At 48.2% G+C, this 9,868-nt stretch overlaps 1 pseudogene; it reads right to left on the bottom strand.

The window, feature by feature from the left end:
* Positions 1-8,538: 8,538 nt before the first annotated feature.
* On the bottom strand, positions 8,539-9,138 carry LOC119318772 (annotated as a pseudogene).
* Positions 9,139-9,868: the final 730 nt, after the last annotated feature.

Here is a 9,868-nt window from a genome sequence, read left to right as displayed (position 1 = left end):
ACCTTGCCAAACCACGCCACCATCATCTTCTTGATGCCCTTAACTCCCCCTGGCTCTCGCCGACGCCGGAGCTCGCTGTAGCGAGCACGGGCACAATGCGGCCAAGCGCACAGTGCACCCGTGCCACTGTTCTCGTCGCCACCCGAGCCCCTGTGCTCGTCTCCTCCCTCCCACAGTGGTCGCGTGAGCCACGACTTCTTCTCCCCCTCTCACTGACACCTCTCGTCGCCGGGCGCCGTCTCCAGAGAACTCTAGCGGAGCCCGAGGCCCCTCCTCCCTCGCCTATAAATACAGCCCCTCCCCGGCCTCTCCGAGCATCGCAACACACTCACACAACCAACACGACGCCGTATATAGCCGCAGCCCGGCCGGGCAAGCCTTTGGACGCCGTTCTCGACCCGAGCTCGTCGGCGATCCCCTCCGTTGCTTCCCTATCCTCCAGAGCTTCTCGAGCTCGACCGACTCCTCCGGCGTGTCTCTGGTGAACCACTAGTGCGCGCTGGTGCAGTTGAAGCCCCGGGAAACGCCCTGCCTCGCCGGAATCGCCATCTCCGACGAGCTCCCTCCGCCGACATCTCTAGAGAAGACCACCACGACCCGCTCCGTCCACCCCTAGCCACGTTTCGGGTACGTACACTGTAGTCTTGCGCATCTATCCCCCCCTCCACGGCGGCAGTCGACCTCTCCTCGTGGGAGAATCGCTGGCGAATCACCGCCCCTCCTCTGTTTCCCTCTCTCTCCCTCTAAACCTGACCGCGGGGGCCCACTATCAGCCACTCAGCCGCGCCCTAAGCGGTATAAGTGGTGGCGCCCCGCAGGAATACGCCTTCGACGTCACCCTGATGACCCACAAGTATATGGGATCTATCGTAGTCCTTTCGATAAGTAAGAGTGTCGAACCCAACGAGGAGAAGAAGGAAATGACAAGCGGGTTTCAGCAAGGTATTCTCTGCAAGCATTGAAATTATCGGTAACAAATGGTTTTGTGATAAGATAAATCATCACGGGTAACAAGTAATAAAAGTACACAAGGTGCAGCAAGGTGGCCCAATCCTTTTTGTAGCAAAGGACAAGCCTGGACGAACTCTTATATAAAGCCAAGTGCTCCCGAGGACACATGGGAAATGTTGTCAAGCTAGTTTTCATCATGCTCATATGATTCGCGCTCGTTACTTTGATAATTTGATATGTGGGTGGACCGGTGCTTGGGTGATGTCCTTACTTGGACAAGCCTCCCACTTATGATTAACCCCTGTCGCAAGTATCCGCAATTACGAAAGAAGAATTAAGGTAAACCTAACCATAGCATGGAACATATGGATCCAAATCATCCCCTTACGAAGCAACGCATAAACTAGGGTTTAAGCTTCTGTCACTCTAGTAACCCATCATCTACTTATTACTTCCCAATGCCTTCCCCTAGGCCCAAATAATGGTGAAGTTTCATGAGGTCAACGTTCACATAACACCACTAGAGGAAAGACAACATACATCTCATCAAAATATCGAACGAATACCAAATTCACATGATTACTTATAACAAGACTTCTCCCATGTCCTTAGGAACAAACATAACTACTCACAAAGAATATTCATAGTCAAAATCAGAGGAGTATTAATTATCATTAAGGATCTGAACATATGATCTTCCACCGAATAAACCAACTAGCATCAACTACAAGGAGTAACCAACACTACTAGCAACTCACAAGTACCAATCTGAGGTTTTGGGACCAAGATCGAATACAAGAGATGAACTAGCGTCTGAGAGGAGATGGTGCTAGTGAAGATGTTGATGGAGATTGACCCCCTCTCGATGAGAGGATCGATGGTGATGATGATGGCGATGATTTCCCCTGTCAGAGGGATGTTTCCCTAGCAGAACAGCACCGCCGGAGCCCTACATTGGTTCTGCCCAAGTTCCGCCTCGAGACGGCGGCGCTTCATCCCAAAATCTTCCTCCTGATTTTTCCAGGTAAAAACACACCATATAGCAGAGATGGGAGTCGGAGGCCTGCCAATGGCCCACAAGGACGGGGGGCGCGCCCAGGGGGGTAGGGCGCGCCCTCCAACCTTGTGGCTGGCTGGTGGCCCCCCTCTAGTGCTTTCTTCACCCAATATTTTTAATATATTCCAAAAACATTCTCCGTGAAGTTTCAGGACTTTTGGAGTTGTGCATAATAGGTCTCTAATATTTGCTCATTTTCCAGTCCAGAATTCTAGCTGCCGGCATTCTCCCTCTTCATGTAAACCTTATAAATAAGAAAAAAAAGGCATAAGTATTGTGACATAATGTGTAATAACAACCCATAATGCAATAAATATCAATATAAAAGCGTGATGCAAAATGGACGTAACCCCCCTCTATTTTCTTTTTATTTGAATTTAATTCAAATATTGACCAGAAACTTTGATCAACCATAAGTCCAAATGAATTGATTCTTTTTGCATTGTGTTTGTATTCGAATATTCTAGCAGCACACAAATTTGAGATTTTTCTCTGTTGTCGAGAATTTCTGATGAATTTCAGAAGTGTTCTTGTTGTTTTCTTTTTGCTGTTTTATTTATTTTCAGAAGGAGAAGCTTGCCTAGAGGAGAACCAGGAGGAGTGTGACCCTCCTCTGTGCTAAGGCAAGCCACACAAATAATTGCATGATGTTATTTCAATAACTATGATTTTTCCAACTTGAATATGATTTATTTCATGCATTTAATCATTTAATGAATAATGCTTATGCTAGTTATCTTGTCATGATTGAAGTGCCTAGTTTACAGTAGTATTTGAGTGCATGGACTAGTATGAGGCAGTAGAAGTATTTTGGTAGTATGGCTATGGTTTGGTTATGATCGATATCATTTTCATATATGAGTTATTGATTTTATTATGTTAACGGCATAACTAAAAATGATGAGATTGAAAACCCGTGAAGTTGAAGTCAGTGAGTTAAAGTGATAAGTAGTGCAAGTAGAATGATTCTATGATGTTGATCCGGTCATGTTAGCGATATGTGGATATAGCGCATGTCAGATAGTTGCATGTTCATGGCATACTATGACTCGAGTATTTTTATTTCACGTTAAACCTGATTATAATCCAACTTGAACATAATGTTGATCGGGTCATGGTGCCACTGAATCAAGCTTCCCAGTGCAACCACATTTATCTTTATGGGAAGGCCTTTATTCGGTCAGTTGGCATGCCTCTAGTCGGTGCCTCCAACGAGGGAAGGTTATGGGCGTGCGGTACCCTGGCCCGATAAGCAGACATAACCTTGTGTGCCCGTTATTGTTATGGTACCTTCTCCCCGTTTGGGACCGCTGATTTGTTTTGCCACGACGGTGGCCGTTGGATGTCTTTGGTAGACATCGGGGCCACTCATGACTTAGCCCAAGAGGGGAGTTGGTCGGAGTGGCCGAGAGAGTGTCATGGCAATGGGAGGGTTCTGTCGGAATGTCGTTGTTCCACCTGAATTGGAGTGTGAGGCCATGGGTTCCGTGATGTGGGTATAGTGTACTAACCTCTGCAGAGTGTTTATAAATCTATCGATAGCCGCGTCCTCGGTTGCGGACACAGCTCGTAAGTAGGTCACACCATGGATCAACATGATTAAGTTAATCTTTCACACTAAAGTTAAATGGTTGGCACTGGTTATGTGATGAGATGGTTGAGACCATGAAGATGGTCGTTGTTGAGGAAACCAAAGTGTTGGTTTCGTTTGTGATCCGGGAGTGATCACCATTTTGATGATGTTGGTTACGAGGTAACCCGTTTGGTAAGAGAGTCTGAGAGACTCGATGCACAAGTATGATTCACTGCATGAGTAGTATATTGAAGCATTGCATTTAACCTGCTTAATTGTCATATTATTGTTTGCCATTATGCTTATACTTGTTGTGAGCTTGCAAGTATAATCAATGTACTGACCTGGCGTGTTATGCCATATTTCAGGAAAGTCTTACCGGATCGGAGTGCTTCCCATGTCTAGATCGTGTCCACACGGTGTCCCTGTGCTATGGAGTTCTGCTTCGTCGTTGTTCCACTGCCGCGTAGTTGCCGTGATCGAGGCCCCCCTTAATGTTCATTAAATAATGTACATACTGTTGAGCCGCACCGTGTGTGCCGCTTGGCCTCGCTACTTAATGTAATATCAAACCTATGTTTCCGCTAATATCAATAAAGCGGTTGTATTCTGTACCAAGTTGTTGTGTGTTGCCAGAAGACTAGATCTCTGGGCTGGCAATGCAAGGTAAATCGGTTGCTTTGAGCCGGGGTGCCACATCCAACTGACATGAATTATGTGTTCAGTCAAGTGACGGATCTCAATTTAGTCAAGTGACCTTTAAACGCTCCCAACTCCGATATGATATGAAGCAGCAACCATGTTGCCTTTATGCATTTTTATTTAATCATGGTGGTTCTATACAATTTTAATCATCCAATAGGAGTACAATCACATTAATTTCGATCTGATGTGAAGCAACAACCACGTTGCTTGTATGCATTTTAATTTAATCGTGGTGATTCTATGCATTTTAATCATGCCATAAAGAGCACATAAGCATCCAGGTACTGCTTTAAAAGCTTTCTGGTAATATTCAAGTTTCTTTAGATGATACATTTAAGATGCCCTTTGTTTTGGGTTGTTTTGAACTTCTTCAGAAAGGCAGTAAGGGCATCTCCAACAGCAACCCTCAAACCGCCTGCATACGTCCGGACCGCACGGTCCAGATGTGTTGTGTCATCCAATGCGGTCCTGCATCGATGCGCAAAGCGGTTCAGACGCACTTACTCTTGCAAACCGGAGACAAATGTGTGGGGGCTTTGCGGTTGTCCGGACAGCACCCACGCCCGCTTCTGACCACCATGTCCCACCCAAAACAGTCCTCCCTTGCCCGCGTGCGTTCCCGCCCGATGCCAGCTGCCTGCATACATGCCTATAGAGCGGCCGCTCCCCATTGAAGCCGGCTACAGAGCAAATGCGACCTCTCACCAGCGCCACATCATTCGAGGGCGACGCCCGCGACGCGTCCTCGGTGGCCACGCATGTTCAATGCCAGAGACGCATTTACTAGACGGGACGAGACGACCATCTACCACACCCGTTCAAAGCCCTGTTCGTCTGTATGCCGCCATTAAGCAGGCTCACCGGCCGAGAAACCCACTTTGATACTGCATTGACGCACCTGGACGCCTGGCCTCATCGGAACGCACTATTTAATGGCGGCCACACCCAGCCTACTCCACGCCACAACACCAGCCGCTCCACACCTTCGACCTGCCACCGCATCCGCTATAACTAGAGGCGGCAACGCTCTATGGGAGAGCCTATTGACATAGACGAAGCATGAGTTGGCCTCCTAGTGGAGCCGCCATGCCAGGCGGAGAACGGCCTACCAACCAGATCGCCCTAGATATCCGACGACGAGGACGACCACGCGAGACGGGCTCTGACGACACCGCGTCGGAGCTCGCGCTTGTGAACACCGGCTTCACCATGGAACAGGCGCAGGCGCACTACAACACCGCCATGCCGGAGGAGCGGCCCGCGTCAGCGCCCATGTCGGCATTCCAGCGGGCGGAGGAGGGGCAGAGGTACAACCTTCTCCTCCTAGAGTAGCAATGGCTAGCAAATGGCCAGATCAACGACGAGCAGGTGGGCGAGGAGGCCCTGGCGGCCATGGCCATGGCGAACCCCAACTTCGTCGTGGAGCAGCGTGCACTCTACGAGGTCGTCCTCGCTCAAGCCGTCACTCGCCAGGAAGCGCCCGCCACGAAGGCGCAGCTACAAGCGATCGCAGACGAGAACAATGCCAGCTGCGCCTCCTACGCGCCGCCGACGAACCATCAGGCGATCCGGTGGGACGATGATAGCTCAGGCGTCACCATTTTCATCGTGGACCTCACGTACCGGCGACGGACAAGGCGTGGACTCGTCCAAGGATGAGTAGGGCACGAGAGGCGGTAGGGCCTTGTGTCCCATGTGGGCCGGTCTGTCTCCCGTGTTCTACTCTTCCTTGCAGGAGACCGCGGTTTCACTTCATCGGTCTTATCGTCGGTGCTCATGGAGACGGCGGTGGAGACGACAAGAGCGTGGATGACGGACGCCGCGGTAGTGTAGGTTTAGGGTCGGGTCGGGACAGTCTTTTTTCTTCTAAATGTTTGAAATCTAATGAAAATCCGTCATGTTTGCATTAACCTCATTCGGTTTCTTGAAAATCTGGCCAACTTTGAATAAATTTCGTCTGATTGTTTGCAAAATGTATGCAGGCAGCGTTGGATGCCGGTCTCCCACATTTGTGTTCGTAGATCAGTCCCCCTATCCATGGACAGATGCGGGAGAAAATTTACGGGTCACCGTTGGAGATGCCTTAAGACACATAAGAGTTGATATATTGTGCCCATTTCAACAGTGAACAAAACAACATGCCAAGATTACATGGAACACCCACGAATCCTGAACCAAGCAGAGCAGAATGCACGGTTCTGAATATATACTGGAAGATACATGCAGAGATACGACAACTAACAATTCTAGCTCCATCGTTCCATTCATAGCAAGATTCACAAAACACAACCACAACTAATTCATGATTTTTTTTGAAAATCATGAACAATTTTGAGTTTCGCAAACTTTTGGAAAACAGAGGAATTTTCAAATTGTTTTTTTAATATGTGACTATTTTAAAATTTGTATTCATTTTTTAAATTCCAAAAAAATTGAATTCGAGAATATTTATAAAAAACTGAAGAAGTTTCGAACTCACGAATATTTTTCAAACTCACTAACCTTTTTGAATTCGCCAACATTTTTTGATAGTCATGAACATTTTTCGACCTCCCTATCCCCCTGCGTCCGATCCAACCTTCCCCAGCAATCACATCATGGACGTGTGCCACGTGACGCTCAGCCAATCGATCATCTGACCGACCGCCGCACATATGGCTCGTCTTTTCCTCGAGATCTGCATGATCCGCAGCTTCCAACCAACCTAGCTCATGATACCACTTGTTAAAATAATCTGAAGTGTGTAGTCGATCATCCGGGGACCAAACAATTGCATGAGGTACGACACTAATATTTGTTAACAAGGTTCACTGAACTCGGCTACACTCTCGAAGCCTAACTACGGGCGCTCCTCCCCGTGATGCCATCACAATGCCGCCGCCCAGTCAGCCAGGGGCCGGCATACACCGCTGGCTCCCCTATGTGCATGTGCTATTATGTTGGTATAGGTTACGTTGTGTGTCTATCATCTTGTTATAAGATGCATAGGGTACAAGTGACCTATTAGAGCAAGACTCCTATCTTATCGAGACACATTATAACCCATAGTTCAACTGTAACATACCTTATACACTATATCCGGCACAATTTCAACACAGTGCATGTACCCGGTGCTACAGAAACAATGCACAGTACACGGCTACAATGTCTGCTGCTACAGTACCTCATCTTGGCTGTCTATTTTTAATCCAACAGCATGTTACTCGTGACATGCCCATGGCACGTCACTCGATCTCAATCCGGTTTCGTTCCTCGTTTTTACACTAGGGGATGACTCGGCTTTTTGAATTTAGCTTCATGGAGCTGAGCTGTTCGGGAAGCTGTTCCTGCAGAGTTTGTGGAGTTGAGAGCCGGAGAAGATCGGAACAGTCACTATGTCACCAGCACGAACCCACGCACTTGACCAAGAGCCCATCTCTAGCTGAGCATCACAGGTATGCCCGGTTATTTATAAACTTAAGTTTATGCACTCTTAAATATTCTGATGCTTCCAAGTCCTATGGATATCGACAACATTGCAAAAGCAATTCCAACGAGGTGTAAAGCGCTTGACTCTGCTCCTTGCTCGGCTTAGGTTTGAAGAATGACTAATGACCATGTTCGATCTTTCTTCTCGCGTTAAATAAAAGAACACTATTCTTTCACCCTTGAATAGCAGTACTGTCATATTAGCTCAGATCTGATGTGAAGCAACAACCATATTGCTATTAACTTGGGCCTGGTGTGAAGCATCAATGCTTCTATGCATTTAATCTTGTTGGTTTCTGTGCATTACTCCTGACATAAGGAGCACATGGGCATCCTTGATGTCTTCAGCTCCCTCGTAATCGTTTTGAGTTTCTTTCATTACATTGAAGATTGCCTTTGTTTTGGATTTCTCTAGATCATGACACTTGAGATCCTTTCCTTGCTAACCGGTGGAACTTACAAAAAACAGAGGTAGTACTGAGTCACATACATGACCTGAACGAAACAAAGTTCACATTCTATTTCCTGCTGAAATTACGTGAAACGCGTATGAATCCTAATACTGAATCCGGGCATGAGGCTCCTTTCGATCAAGCGGGCAGCAAGATTCCCAGAATACGACTGGAACTAGCAAACCTCATCTCGGGCCAGATCACAAACAGAGCATGCGACCACAAAAGAACACTCAAATCTACCAGACTCGACACACTAGTCTGGTGCTACACTGATCACTGATGACAAGCGCCGACGCGGTAACAAAAGCTCGCGTGACTGAAGAGATCGATCAGGCGATGGCGACCTGGACAGACTTAGTCTTCTTTTCCGACGGCGGTTGCTTCTTGACGGTGACGGTGAGCACGCTGGTGCCCACGTCCGCGTCCTCCGACAGCCAAAACTTGCGCACAAATTAATGACCGTGGCGAGCCGCGTCGCTCCAGCCGGATGTAGCGGCACTCACCCTCCTTCTCCTCCCACTTCCGCTTCCGTTGGCGCTCTTCGTCACCAGCATGTTGTCGCCCAGAGAGTCACCCATCAAGGAAAATGGGTACACGCCCGAATTTTAGTTCATTGGTGATGTTGAATCGAGCTCGGTCCAAGAAGATATGGGGGGCGGCCATGGCGTGGTGCATTCTCGTAGCTGGATGTCATACTTGGAGAGCCCGGGGATATCTAAAAGGAAACTGTACTTGCCAGGGGTCTCCACAATATCCATGAGTATGCCGCAACCGCCACTCCAACGTGCGTTTAACCGTGCCCTTGCCCGTGCGCCGCGTGGTGGCGGGCGTGGTCTCGGTGGTCGGCGTCCCCCGTTGCGAGGTGGTCGATCACCTCCGACAGGTGGACGAAGGTCGGCCTCGGCAGGGACGAACAACAGCTCAACCATTGCTTCTCCTTGTTCCTTGATTGGTTCCTCGCTGCGTGGGTGGGAACTGGTAGGGGACGGTGCGACTCATACTTGGAAAGATCGATGGATTGGATGGATTCTTCAAAACCATCATGTGTTGAAACCATGCCGAACGAATATTTGACAAGAAAATTCTTGCCGTACAAACAGGTTGGGGTGAGAGTATGAAAATCTTAATTCCCCTTTCCAATAAGTAGGCATATCACATCCCGTGTCTTTTTCTTTTGGGCGAGGAACATCATCCTATGTCTGTCCATACGTCCACCAACAAAATGGTTCCGCCATGCGTAAATACCGCCACACTGTACATGGTGTCCTCTTATTGCTTACGATGTGCCATTCTCAAGAAGGAGGACCGATGGCACCGCACTCGTCCAGGCCACGATGGCAAGGAGGGTCTAGCCAGTGACCACATGAGGGCTCATGACAGCAGGTGCCACCTCTCCCACCAGCAGAGCTTCAACGTCTGGAGCACGTTCCAAAGTATTTCAAAGAGCATCACATCGTTGCCAAAGAGTCCATCTTTAGCTGACCAGCTTAGTGATGCTTCTCTGTGTACAAACTTGAGTCAATGTAGTAATCAATCCTGATGCTTCCAACTCCTAGGATGTCAATGGGCTTGGACAGTGCAAAAGAAATTCCTACAAAGTGTAAGTGCGTATACATTATCTATGCGAGTCCTACCCTCTACTCCTTGTTTGGCTCGTGT

Source organism: Triticum dicoccoides, chromosome 6A (assembly GCF_002162155.2).
Source record: "Triticum dicoccoides isolate Atlit2015 ecotype Zavitan chromosome 6A, WEW_v2.0, whole genome shotgun sequence".
Lineage (NCBI taxonomy): Eukaryota > Viridiplantae > Streptophyta > Magnoliopsida > Poales > Poaceae > Triticum > Triticum dicoccoides.
This window is presented reverse-complemented; position numbering and strand designations above follow the sequence as displayed.